Genomic DNA, 12,133 nt, shown 5'->3' with positions numbered 1-12,133 from the left:
TAATCCACGCATAATGAATAACATCATTCTTGAAACTACTACTTATACAAGAGTGTATGAATAATTTCTTTCACAAGATACTCAACTTTGTTTAGTTAAATGACTATGTAATGAACCCATTAATACTGTGGGGCCGACATATCTAGTATGTACTGTTCTTATATCATTTTTTGTTGCTCTTCCGATTTTTTATTCCTCTTTAATGTTACGTTGCTTAGCGAAGCATTTCACTGGTTTACCTTCTTACATTTGTTTAATATATGAATTTCTGCTTGTGTGATGACTCTGCTTGTGTAATGTTGAACTTTATGTGGTTACGGTTATTAAACTCTGCAATAAAGTTAGCTCGTTGAAATGCAATACTTTCTTCGGATTCATGCAGCTGCAATGTTGCCAAGGTCTTTTAGGGACCCATGGCATTTTCAAACTATCAAAAGAATGTTTTTACCGTTGACTTGTCGGCTATCGTGTACGTGACAGCAAAGGAAATAATTGAATATCATCACCTTCTCTACCGAAAGGAATATAGCTCTATCTTCTTTTCTATCACGTCGGTAAATTACGTATTTAAGGCGGTCCTGCCTTTCGCAATTACGTGCTTAGTCACCCATGATTTATAAGATGTCTGACTGCTTCACTGTGCAAAAGGTCCCTTATATGTTTAAGTGCAAGCATGGTAAAGTGCTGATGTGTATTCGTCCGGTTCGCCCTTCACTTGGGGAAAACATGGAAACGTACGAGCCACGAACACAGTTGCAACGCATATAGATCAACTTATAAAGATAACGAAAGGTTGAAACGAAATTTCAACTTTTCTAACACTAACATAGATCACACGAGCTTTTTGTTAGAGCACCAGTAGCAGGCCCAATGTATGTTAGTTTCGTTTATAGGCATACTCAATGTGAAGAAATGAATATAGAAAGTCACTGACCCCCGACGGCAGCGTCCGTGGTTTTATGCTTCGACTGTGGTCTTTAATGGACAGTGATAGATCACCCGCACTTCGCAGATGATTGCGTTACCAAATGTACCATTGTCTTTGATGACTTCGGCCGAAGCTCCGCAATGCGACGGAGACCAAACAAACGCAAACATTTACTGCGGCGGGGCAATATTTAGAAAGTCGGCAACAAAGCATAGAGGAAAACGAGAATGGCACGGTGAAGCTCAGCACCAATTGTTTACCTTTAATGGTTGAAGTAGGAGGGGGCGGCGTCGCTACGATATGCTACGATAAGAAGCAAAGCGGTTATACGCACAACGCATCGCGGAAGCGCGCACACAGCAGCCGTCGCCTGGGGCTGACCACGCGGCACCACGACACGATGCGCCACCGCTAACGCAGTCAAGAAGCCGCGCCGAGCGCTGATCGCCCAAGCAAAGCCCCCGAAGCGAGGAAACATGGCGCCGGAGATGTATAAAGAGGGTCTGACCCGCACTCCCGCGATCGTGACCCCTCCCGTACCGACTATTTCGAGAGGCAGGGTAGCGCACGTGCGCGCATACCTTTCCGCGTTTACAGGAAGCCGTGGCCGCGCACACATTAGCCGCCGCGAAGCCGCGACCCCGTCGCTTACCCCCGCACCCCCGCACAGATGCACTCCCCGCTTGATTCAGATTGCATGCTAACGCGTCCTTTCTGATTAAGGCATAAAAATATCTCTTCTCCTCACCGACCATCAAAGTGAAGTAAGGCTCTTCGAAGACTGCGGGTAACGAGAACCGTTTTCCTCCCGGCGGGCGCAACCCGCGCATCTTGTTTGCGTATAGTCGCGTAGAAAAAAAACACCCTTTTAGACATCCGTGTATAATGCTGGAAAAGTACACTTCCTCCCGCCCCCGACTCAACCCATATCAGACTTGTTGGCGGCTCTGCTGTAAGGGAAAACATGTTTGCGTCTTCCGAAGTGCTGAAATGGGCAGAGTGTGCAGTCGCACGTGCGCGTTGTCCTGTTACTGTCTAAACAAGTTCAATGGTTTATCGCGCACTTTCCGACACGCGTGATCCGTCGCACGTGTCATCGACGGGGCATGCATTTACATTGCCAGCCGGGGGGTTACCGCATAGCCACTCGCATATACAGCGTACGGCAATCCGGAAGCGACCACTTCGAGTTAAAGTATAACTCAAACGGCCTCAGCGCAGCTAGTCGCCTGGACGCCCCCTCTCTTCCCCCGCCAGAGTTGCAGTTCAGCTCACCATCTAGCTCCTGCCATTCTGCATCGGCTTTCTCCCGATGAAGCAGGCCCCTGCGGTTGAGACACTTATCAGCGTCACTCAAAGTTGAGCTAGTCGGTGATCTTAGTGTAAGCTAATAGGAGCTATAGATATAGTGCTTGGTGCAAATGCTAGTTGATATAATCGTGCACAAAACGCACAAAGAAAGCGGACAGAAAGGCAGCGCCATATTTTCTTAATGCTTCATCTAGTCAGGTCGGAAAGAGAATAATAATCTTCGTGTCTGCCCGCCGCGTTAGCTTAGCGGCTATGGTGTTGCGCTTCTAAGCACGAGGTCGCGGGATCAAATGCCGGCCGTGGCGGCCGCATTTCGATGGGGGCGAAATGTAAAAACGCCCGTGTCCCGTGCCTTGCATGGGGCTCGTTCATTGGGGTAATCCAGAATGCCCCCACTACGACGTGCCTCATAATCAAATCGTGGTTTTGGAACGTAAAAACGCAGAATTCAATTCAACATGATACCAGCGCCTATGCTGCTGATCCGGTGGACCAATGCATAAAACGTGAGCCTGAGAAGCATAGCTGAAAGTAAACCACATTCATACATAGATGAAGCACATTACCCCCTTGCCCGGCTCACAATTTCCCAATAATGGATGCTGAAAGACATTGAAGAAAATAAACTTCCTCTTAGTTATTATCAGGAATGTACAGGTTACCCAAAAATAGTAATTAAGTTATCGCGTAGCGGCATAGAAGCAACTGTGTAGAGCACTAATTACTCCATTGAATAAAGCACTTGAATACTAAGTACTGAAAAAGTAACTAGGTATATATACTTGTAAGGTACTTTCAAGATAGTTACCATTCACATATCATAAAGCACAGAATTACCGAAATGGCATACTTGCCCTCTAAAAATGTTGCTTATCGAAATTGTAATAGCGTAGCTTGCTCCTATATTTCATGGGTAAACTGGCACAGTAAAACAGTAATAAAAGAAATGGGAGCTAGCTGTTCTGGATGCAGAGAATCCAGGTTTAACATCTATTGCTGCGGTTGCACAGTTGTTCTGAAGTGCTTTGAAAGCTGTATTTCAAAAATTCCACTGCAACAAATGTGTTTTGATTAGAGATAGTTGAGCAACCTTCAGAAGGTACAGTTAAAATTTTCTTTATAACTTCTGAGCTATCGACTTTACGAGTTATACTGCACAATTATACCATTTCTGTGTCTACTTGCTGGCGCTTGGTGATCAATATTCCTGTTGTTCACGAGCTAAAACTTTATGGCACGTAGTCAGCAGCCTGTGTGCTCAATCAGTCTTTCTATGTGCCATTTACAAAGCTGAACGCAGTAGTCATTAGGCTTGCGAGGTGTGTCCCAAAAGGTCGCGCAGTCCGTTTAAAAAAAATTGCTTCACGAGCTTTCAGGTACATCAGTGTGGTCATTTTCAATATACTTATTAGACAGAGCACGGTGCTTCGTGATTTCACCTCCTCTTCCATTTCTAGAAACACCTTTGAAAACCCTTTTCTATTAAGTGCTTCGGCAACGATGCCCTTTCCTTTTGAATTGTCGTAACATCACCGAAATGCCGCCCCCGAAACACCTATTTGCATTTGGGGAACGAAAGAACTCATAGGAGGCTGAATCTGGCGAGTAGCGAGGGTGTTCCAGCTCAATGAGGGAATGGCGTGCCAAAAATTCACACAATATGAATATAGAGTGTGCAGGTGCAGTATTGTGATGCAGAATACAGCGTCCCTTTTCCGAGAAATTCAGTTGCACTTATTATCTTTCAGCCGCCACAGTACTTGCACGTAGAAAGCTGCATTGACAGTTGGACCGTCAGATACAAATTCATGGGGCACAATTACATGGCAGTCAAAAAACACGATCAGCGTGACTTCGATTTTTGCTTTGTTCTTTCACGCTTTTCGGCCGTAGCTTATCTTATTATTTTTTTTTTCATTGGCTCTTTGTTCTGCGACTTGAGTTCAGTGTCGTATTTGTATATCTAAGCTTAGTCGCCCATGATACCCATTGCCAGATCTAATCACTATCTTCTAAAGTTTTCTAATCTAGGCAACATCCTTTTCATCGCAACTTTTGCTAAAGAATCAGCAGTTTGGGCGCTATCTTGGCGCAAACATTTTTTGTTTCCAAAATTTCAGAGAAAATCCGATGAACGGACGACTTTCACTAACCAAGTGCTTCTGCTTTCATTCTAACATTCATTCGGCGGTCACTGACCACAAGAGAGTGCACATGATCAATGTTTTTATCTTCGCACGAGGTGGAGTTGCGACCTCATCTTGCATGGTCTTTGGGTCTTCACGGTCTTCCCAAAACTTCTGGACCGACCTGAACACAGTTCATTGCTTTAAGGCATGTTTTCCGTGGGTCTTGTGCAACATTTGGTGAATTTCTGCGCCATTCTTGCCCAATTTTACAAGAAATTTCATATTGGTTCTTTGTTCGGTCTGTTTGACGACCTCCATTTCGACAAAAACTAATAAGGTGTTGTACAAAAAGTGCATGTCTAAAATGATGGCTTGTGACACAGCAGTCCTGGTCGTACTAGAGGGCAACGGGGTCCTTTCTAGTGCAGGGAGCGAGATGAGAACGGCGCCAGTACATTTTCTATTCTTTCTTTTTTTTTCTTTTTGCTGATTCACCGCACGAACGTTTAGCACAGACATCGTATATCTATTTTTGTAGCATCTTAGTATCGAGTGTAGGTTTGGAAATATCGGGCATCAACGTAGGCGGCCTATCCACAAGGTCGTAACTTGAGTAGTATGAAGAAATACGGTGTTACTGGAAGCATTACGGCCAGCGACGCAGTACTGGCGTTTCCCAATGTGCAGGAGCTAGTAGAGAGTTATCAGCAAAATTGCTCAAACAAGGCAGCCGGTCCTGACCAAAGTAAATCACACAAGTAAGATGCTAGACATCGTTGTACGGTATATCAGCGTTTTGCTAGGTCTAGTTGGACGTTGAAACTTAAATGCAATGATTGTTTGTTTCGAAGCACACGTTTATTGTAGCAGTTCTATAAAAAGTGTGTTTGGAATAATACTAACATTCAACTTTGCAAAATGAGTATGCCTTGCCTCTTCGCCTAAATTACTAAATTAATTGTAGCGCGTGAATATTACACCTGAAGTTTGTATAATATTGTGATTAAAATTATACAGTTGATGCAGCCGTTATAACCAAATTAAACTAACTATATATATATATATATATATATATATATATATATATATATATATATATATATATATATATATATATATATAGTTACCTAGTTATATAGTTATAGTTATATATAGCTATATAGTTATATATACCTGGAGTGGGAAGAATGGGGGATAAAAGTTGATGGAGAATACCTTAGCAACTTGCGATTCGCTGATGATATTGCCTTGCTTAGTAACTCAGGAGACCAATTGCAATGCATGCTCACTGACCTGGAGAGGCATAGCAGAAGGGTGGCTCTAAAAATTAATCTGCAGAAAACTAAAGTGATGTTTAACAGTCTCGGAAGAGACCAGCAGTTTACGATAAGTAGCGAAGCACTGGAGGTGGTAAGGGAATACATCTACTTAGGACAGGTAGTGACCACGGTTCCGGATCATGAGACTGAAATAACCAGAAGAATAAGAATGGGCTGGGGTGCGTTTGGCAGGCATTCTAAAATCATGAACAGCAGGTTGCCACTATCCCTCAAAAGGAAAGTGTATAACAGCTGTGTGTTACCAGTACTCACATATGGGGCAGAAACCTGGAGGCTCACGAAAAGGGTTCTGCTGAAATTGAGGACGACGCAACGAGCTATGGAAAGAAGAATGATGGGTGTAACGTTAAGGGATAAGAAAAGAGCAGATTGGGTGAGGCAACAAACGCGGGTAAACGATATCTTAGTTGAAATCAAGAAAAAGAAATGGGCATGGGCCGGACATGTAATGAGGAGGGAAGATAACCGATGGTGACTAAGGGTTACGGACTGGATTCCAAGGGAAGGGAAGCGTAGCAGGGGGCGGCAGAAAGTTAGGTGGGCGGATGACATTACGACGTTTGCAGGGACAACGTGGCCACAATTAGTACATTACCGGGTTAGGTAGTTGGAGAAGTATGGGAGCGGCCTTTGCCCTGCAGTGGGCGTAACTAGGCTGATGGTGATATATATATATATATATATATATATATATATATATATATATATATATATATATATATATATATATATATAAACTTTATTTATACATTGGAGATGTTAGCTTGGCTGATCGCCTGGCATGCCACTGCAGGTGCGGTCTGTACACAGTGATCACATAAACACACAAACAGTACATACAGCCCCAGACACATACATACACAATAGAAATACACTAACTTCTGTTAAGGCCTGTGGACCCCAGAAACATCAGCAACGCTTTCGCCACGGGCCGAGGATGTGCCGCAGCTCCATGCTCGAGTCGCGCTGCAAATGTAGTGCCACCTTCAGAGACTGTCTCTCTAATAGCGGCAGCAGTTACGCAGAATGTGTTGCAAACTTTCAGGAGCGTTACACAAGAGCACTTGGTGAGTTCATCCATTGAATTGTAGAATGTAGGTCACGTTAAGGCCACGTTAAGTTCGTGTAGGTCACGTTGATCTTCCCCATTGAGGCCTCGCGGCATATAAAATTCACAAGCGGGATCGATTTTATAAAGGCGTCGATCCGCTCGTCCCACCAGAGGGATCGCTTTAAACGCCAAGCGACTGCGGATAGCACAGCCGCCGCATCTTGTCTTGGGAGCGGTATCTGGACCAATTCTGTCCTAGTGTCCTGTGCAGCTCTGGCAGCACAGCCAGCCTTAACGGGTGGGCGCGAAACCGTTCGTTGGGCCGCGGACATGACTCATTTACCCTGATCCCGCAAGTAATCTCGGAATACCAGTTGTAATACCAGCATACTTGGAATACAACATACATGAATACACAGACACAGCGCTGTCATGTGTTCTTCTCGTTTACTTCTCGTTCATGTACCCTGCTCATGCCCTCGTCTCGTTTATAGTATTCCAAGATGGCATGCACAACAAGTCCCCATCTAAATAAGCTTTTGCAAGCAACTTATTTAAAGAGCACAAGTTACCGCCAAAAACGACTCACAGAAAGAAATGCGTTACAGTTTTTGACCGCAGCATTGTAGTTGCCTAAGCCGGGTTATGATTATTTGAATGGAGACAAGAAACCTATAAAGGCTGTAAAAAAGGAGCTGCAATGTAAGGCGTTACTGACGATATTTAAAATGAGAGAACTTTCAGGGCATGCATGGTTATCATATATTTATGCGAGAATTGCAGCAACCGAAGCGACGACCGTAACGCAAGTCGTTGGTGAAAGCTGCGGCTATAGGCATGGCCCGCTGCTGCTGCACTCTAAGAAGAAAAGGAGGAAATGGGGTATCGAGGTTACTCCTTTAGGGGAGCAACTGATTTGCCACAGCCATTCCTCCCTTTAGGGGGTAAGTGCGAGGGGATGAACTGTTACTCCCCATGCCGTTACTCCTCCGAGGACTAACAGTTGCTCTTTTCCGATGCTCCTCAAAGGAGTAACTGTCATTATTTCCGATGCTCCGCAAAGGTGGAATTAATGAAATTAGGCATTTATACGCTAATAAAAAAGATTACTGAGCTGAAAAAAATGAAAAAAAAAGGTGCCCGAAAGCAGGATTCGAACTCACGTCCTCGCGCTCCCATGTTAGCTATTCTAACCACTGCACCACGGCAGATTTTTTTTTTTTTGTCTTTATTACCGACATGGCAACAAGGCTACAAAACAAGACATTTTAACAATAGACAACGGTCACGACAACATCTCTGCCATTGGTTGGCAGTCACAGGGCTAAAATCGCTTAAAATTCGCTAGCTCAGTCATCACACTGAGCCATGTTGGTTTTTCTTTTTGCAAATTATACATTTCCTTAATATGACAAATGCTTTCAATGAAGTATTCTCTAACAGGCCGGGCATTTACTTCGGCATGTCTCACGGCCATTCTAGTTTTCCATAAGCTATGTAAGGACACCAGCATGAACATATCATAGGGTACTTTGTCTTCATTTAGAGTAGTCAAGAAACGAATCCCATATGGTGTAATCGGCAAGTCCTTCTTTAGTGTTCTCTGTAATATGTCCCAATGGAACACAGCATCCCAGCAGTCTAGAAAAATGTGTTCTATTGTTTCGGGTTTCCGGCATAGTAAACAGTTGACGCTCCAAGGCACGGAAAGACCTTTTTCATCTAGCCACGGTTTCACAAGTAAAGTATTGGTGTGGAGCTGGAAAAAGAAGGACTTTACCGATGGGCGTACTGGCATTCGTTTTACTCTTTTTAGTACGTCCTTTTCAGGTCCAATGCAGAACATCGAGCGATACAATGGCACCGGCAACATTGTGTCTACCAGGTCCTTATATAAGCGCTTTCGTGGTACCCTACTTAGGTATTCCATGGAGAACCGAACCTTTAACAGCTGAAACGCCAAGACTACCTCTTTTAGGAAACCACGCGCTCTGCCTTGACTGCACCGATGTGACGATACAATAAACTCAGGTATAGCTTCGCTCAGCCTTGTCTGAAACATAGTTAATAAAAATGGGTCATTTTGGTCCCGTAAGAAAACAAACCGCGACACAATCTGCCTAATGAACAAATGTGCCAGACCTAATCCTCCATTTTTAACCGAACGAAAGAGATTAGTGCGACTGGTGCGCTCCCAGCTTGAACCCCATACAAACACTGCGAGTACTCTGTGTAAACGTTGTATGTTAGCCCTTGACATGCACAACGCTTGGAGCACGTAAAAAATTTTGGCAACGGCAAACAGGTTGCACACTGTCGCACGAGCAAACATAGAGAAATTGCGGCCTCCTCATTTAAGTGTACCTTCACGAACCCTTTCAGTTTCGGCATTCCAGTAATCAACGGCGTCACGGTAGTGCTCAAGCGGCACCCCCAGGTACTTTGCCGGCGTGACTGTCCAGCGGATATTTGCAAACGTACTCGGATGGTCTTCCCAGTTGCCGATCCATACCCCTAGGGATTTATCAAAGTTGATAGCACTGCCTGTCATTCTGCAGTATGATAAAGCCTCTGCGACCGCGATTTCGATGCTTTCTTTATCCCGACAAAACAACGCGATGTCATCCGCGTATGCCAGCACTTTCACTTCCGCGGACTGCACTCTGAAACCCGATATTCTATTGTCATTCTTGATTTTCCTACAAAGCGGCTCTAGGTAAATTGCGAATAAAAGAGGCGACAAACCACACCCCTGGCGCACAGACGACCGGACACTAAAGGATTTGGTAGCCTCCTTGTTTATAATGAGGCTGGCGGTACAGTCTTGATAGCACATCTTTACCCCATCCAAGATCAAATCCCCTACCTTTATGTGTTCTAGAATACTGAAAAGAATTTTATGGGCCACACGGTCGAAAGCCTTCTGCATATCTAACTGTAACATGGCACAGTGTTCACCTAGGTCATTACAGTATTCTAAGATGCTTCTGGCAATATGAATGTTTGTGTAGATAGACCTTCCTTTAATGCCGCATGTTTGATGCGACCCTACTATTCTGGTCACCACTCCCTGTAATCGCTTTCCCAGCACTCTTGTAAATATCTTATAGTCTACATTCATTAGTGATATCGGCCGGTAAGCGTCAACAGCTAACAATTTTTCTGGGTCCTCTGATTTCGGTATCAGGACTACGTGCGATGTCCGAAAAGAAGGGGGAACCTGTTTCTGCGCATAGGCCTCCTTAAACAACCGTAACAGGATCTCACTGACATCACTTTTGAAGGCTTTATAAAAGGCCGCTCCGAGTCCATCAGGTCCCGGAGACTTGCCTACAACTAAATCATCTATGGCTCCTTCCACTTCGGTGATGCTCAGAGGCCACTCCAGACGCTTTTGAATGTCTTCCTCTAATTGCGGCATGTTTGACAAAAAGTCCGTCTTGAATTCTTCTGTGACGTCTTTAACAGTCCCGAATAACTTGCTATAATAATCAAGAAACGCCTCTTCAATTTTTTGAGGTTGGCTCGTGATCTCGTTCTCGTATTGAATCATTCTGATTTCATTTCGCCTCGCGTATGCCTTTTCGTCAGATAAGGCTCGTTTAGTCGGTGTCTCACCTAGCCAAGCCCTTTCAGCTCGTGCCCTTATAACTGCTCCTTTGAACTTCTCTTCTTCGATAAGCTCAAGCTGGCTTTTCAGTTCTCTTATCTCCTTTGTTTGGCTCCCGGGTCTCACGCTTTCCACGGTGTACAAAAAATCAAGCTCATGTTGCATTTCATTTTCTTTTTTCCTTTTAATAAATTTCTCTTTACTGGATTCTTCTATAGCACTGATCTTGACTCCTTGTTTAAAGTTCTCCCATAATTCTAGCACGTTGCCATCTTCGGCTTCGATCAAATTATCTAACTTTTGCTTCACGCTTTCGCAAAAGGATTCGTTCATTAACAGCCCATCGTTGAACTTCCACAACTTCCAGTTAAACTTCGATTTTCTTTCTGTGGTACCTACACTAAAAGTTACAAGGCTGTGATCACTGAACGAGACGTGTTTCACACTATAGCTGCCACACATCGGAACAAGCTCCAGTGCGACATACCCTCTATCTAGCCTTGCGTGACTTTGCCCTTGAAAATGTGTGAATGCAGGCGTGCCGGTAGTACACAGGAAATTACCGACGTCATCCAGATTAGATTCTTGAACTAGTGTGTTTAAAAGTAAAGCACTTTTGTCACGCACTGGGAGGTTTTTCACTCGATCGGCCGCGTAACATACACAATTAAAATCTCCTAGCAATACGACTTTCCTGTCACACTGTAAATGCTGATTTACTGTTTCAAAGAAAGGCACACGCTCACTTTCAGTGTTTGGGGCGTAGACACATATCACGCGCCAACCTACATTCAGAAAGGAAAAATCCACAAAAACCAGTCTTCCACTTTCACAAGAAAAGACCCCTTCTTCTCTAATTCCCAGGTTGTTTCTAATGAAGATAGCGCACCCCGCGGAAGTCCCAACAGCATGTGATACACAAACATTGTATCTATTGCGAAACTGCAGCACCATGCGATCCGTTTGTTCCTCAGTTTCTATCTTTGTCTCCTGCACCGCTGCTATATCAACATCTGTTTCTAAAAAAAGCCGGCTAATCTGGTATTGCCGCTTTTTGGCACAAAGACCGCGGACATTTATAGTAGCAAAACGAAGTGCAGTGTTTTGAGCCATTATTATGTTTTTTGAAGGACAAACGAACCGCATGGTACCCACCTCATGCATCTGTGGCCAAAGCTGCTTTCGCCTTTTGCACAAACCTTCCGCAGCTGCCATGGCAGCCTTAGGAAGGCACAGTTGATGTCCCTGTCACGGCATTCCATCGTCCCTTGAGTTTGGCTTGGTCGCTGCGTAGACTAGAAGAGACGCCGCGAAGCACACGCTCTCGCGGCTACGTCGGCGGCGTCTCCGCCGCCCTCCGGTCCGGAGGTATGTTCGGACGCGCCCTCAGCGTTGACCGCCGAATGCTCGCCGCCTTTCGCGGTGGTCCTTCCGAGATCCTTGCAGCCAGGGCCTCATGCTCGTCCAGCGTAGCGTCGTGGCCGCGCTTGGAGACTGAGGCTCCGCTTGTTCCCTCGCTTACTTCCATGACTGCTGGCTCCTCAGGTGATTTCGACGGCGTTGAGGCATCCTGCGCTTTCACGACGCCGGTGGCGTCGCCAGCTGCGTCGGTCAGCTTTGGGCTTTCCTTGTTAACACTCGCGTCTTGGGGCATGTCGGGCGGGGTTAACGTTGCCGCATCAAGTTCCTCGAGCTTCGACGTTGCTTCGCTTGCGGCTTCTTCAGCGTCAGCCTCGTCCATGACGAGTTCCGCAGTGTCTTCTC

At 45.0% G+C, this 12,133-nt stretch overlaps 1 pseudogene; it reads right to left on the bottom strand.

Annotated features, from left to right (window-relative positions):
• Window positions 1-11,699: 11,699 nt before the first annotated feature.
• LOC135909432 (uncharacterized) overlaps window positions 11,700-12,133 on the bottom strand; it is a 1,202-nt pseudogene continuing 768 nt past the window's right edge.

The sequence above is a fragment of the Dermacentor albipictus genome, chromosome 1, assembly GCF_038994185.2.
Source record: "Dermacentor albipictus isolate Rhodes 1998 colony chromosome 1, USDA_Dalb.pri_finalv2, whole genome shotgun sequence".
NCBI lineage: Eukaryota > Metazoa > Arthropoda > Arachnida > Ixodida > Ixodidae > Dermacentor > Dermacentor albipictus.
Note: the sequence above shows the minus strand (reverse complement) of the source record. Positions and strands in the feature narration are given on the sequence as shown.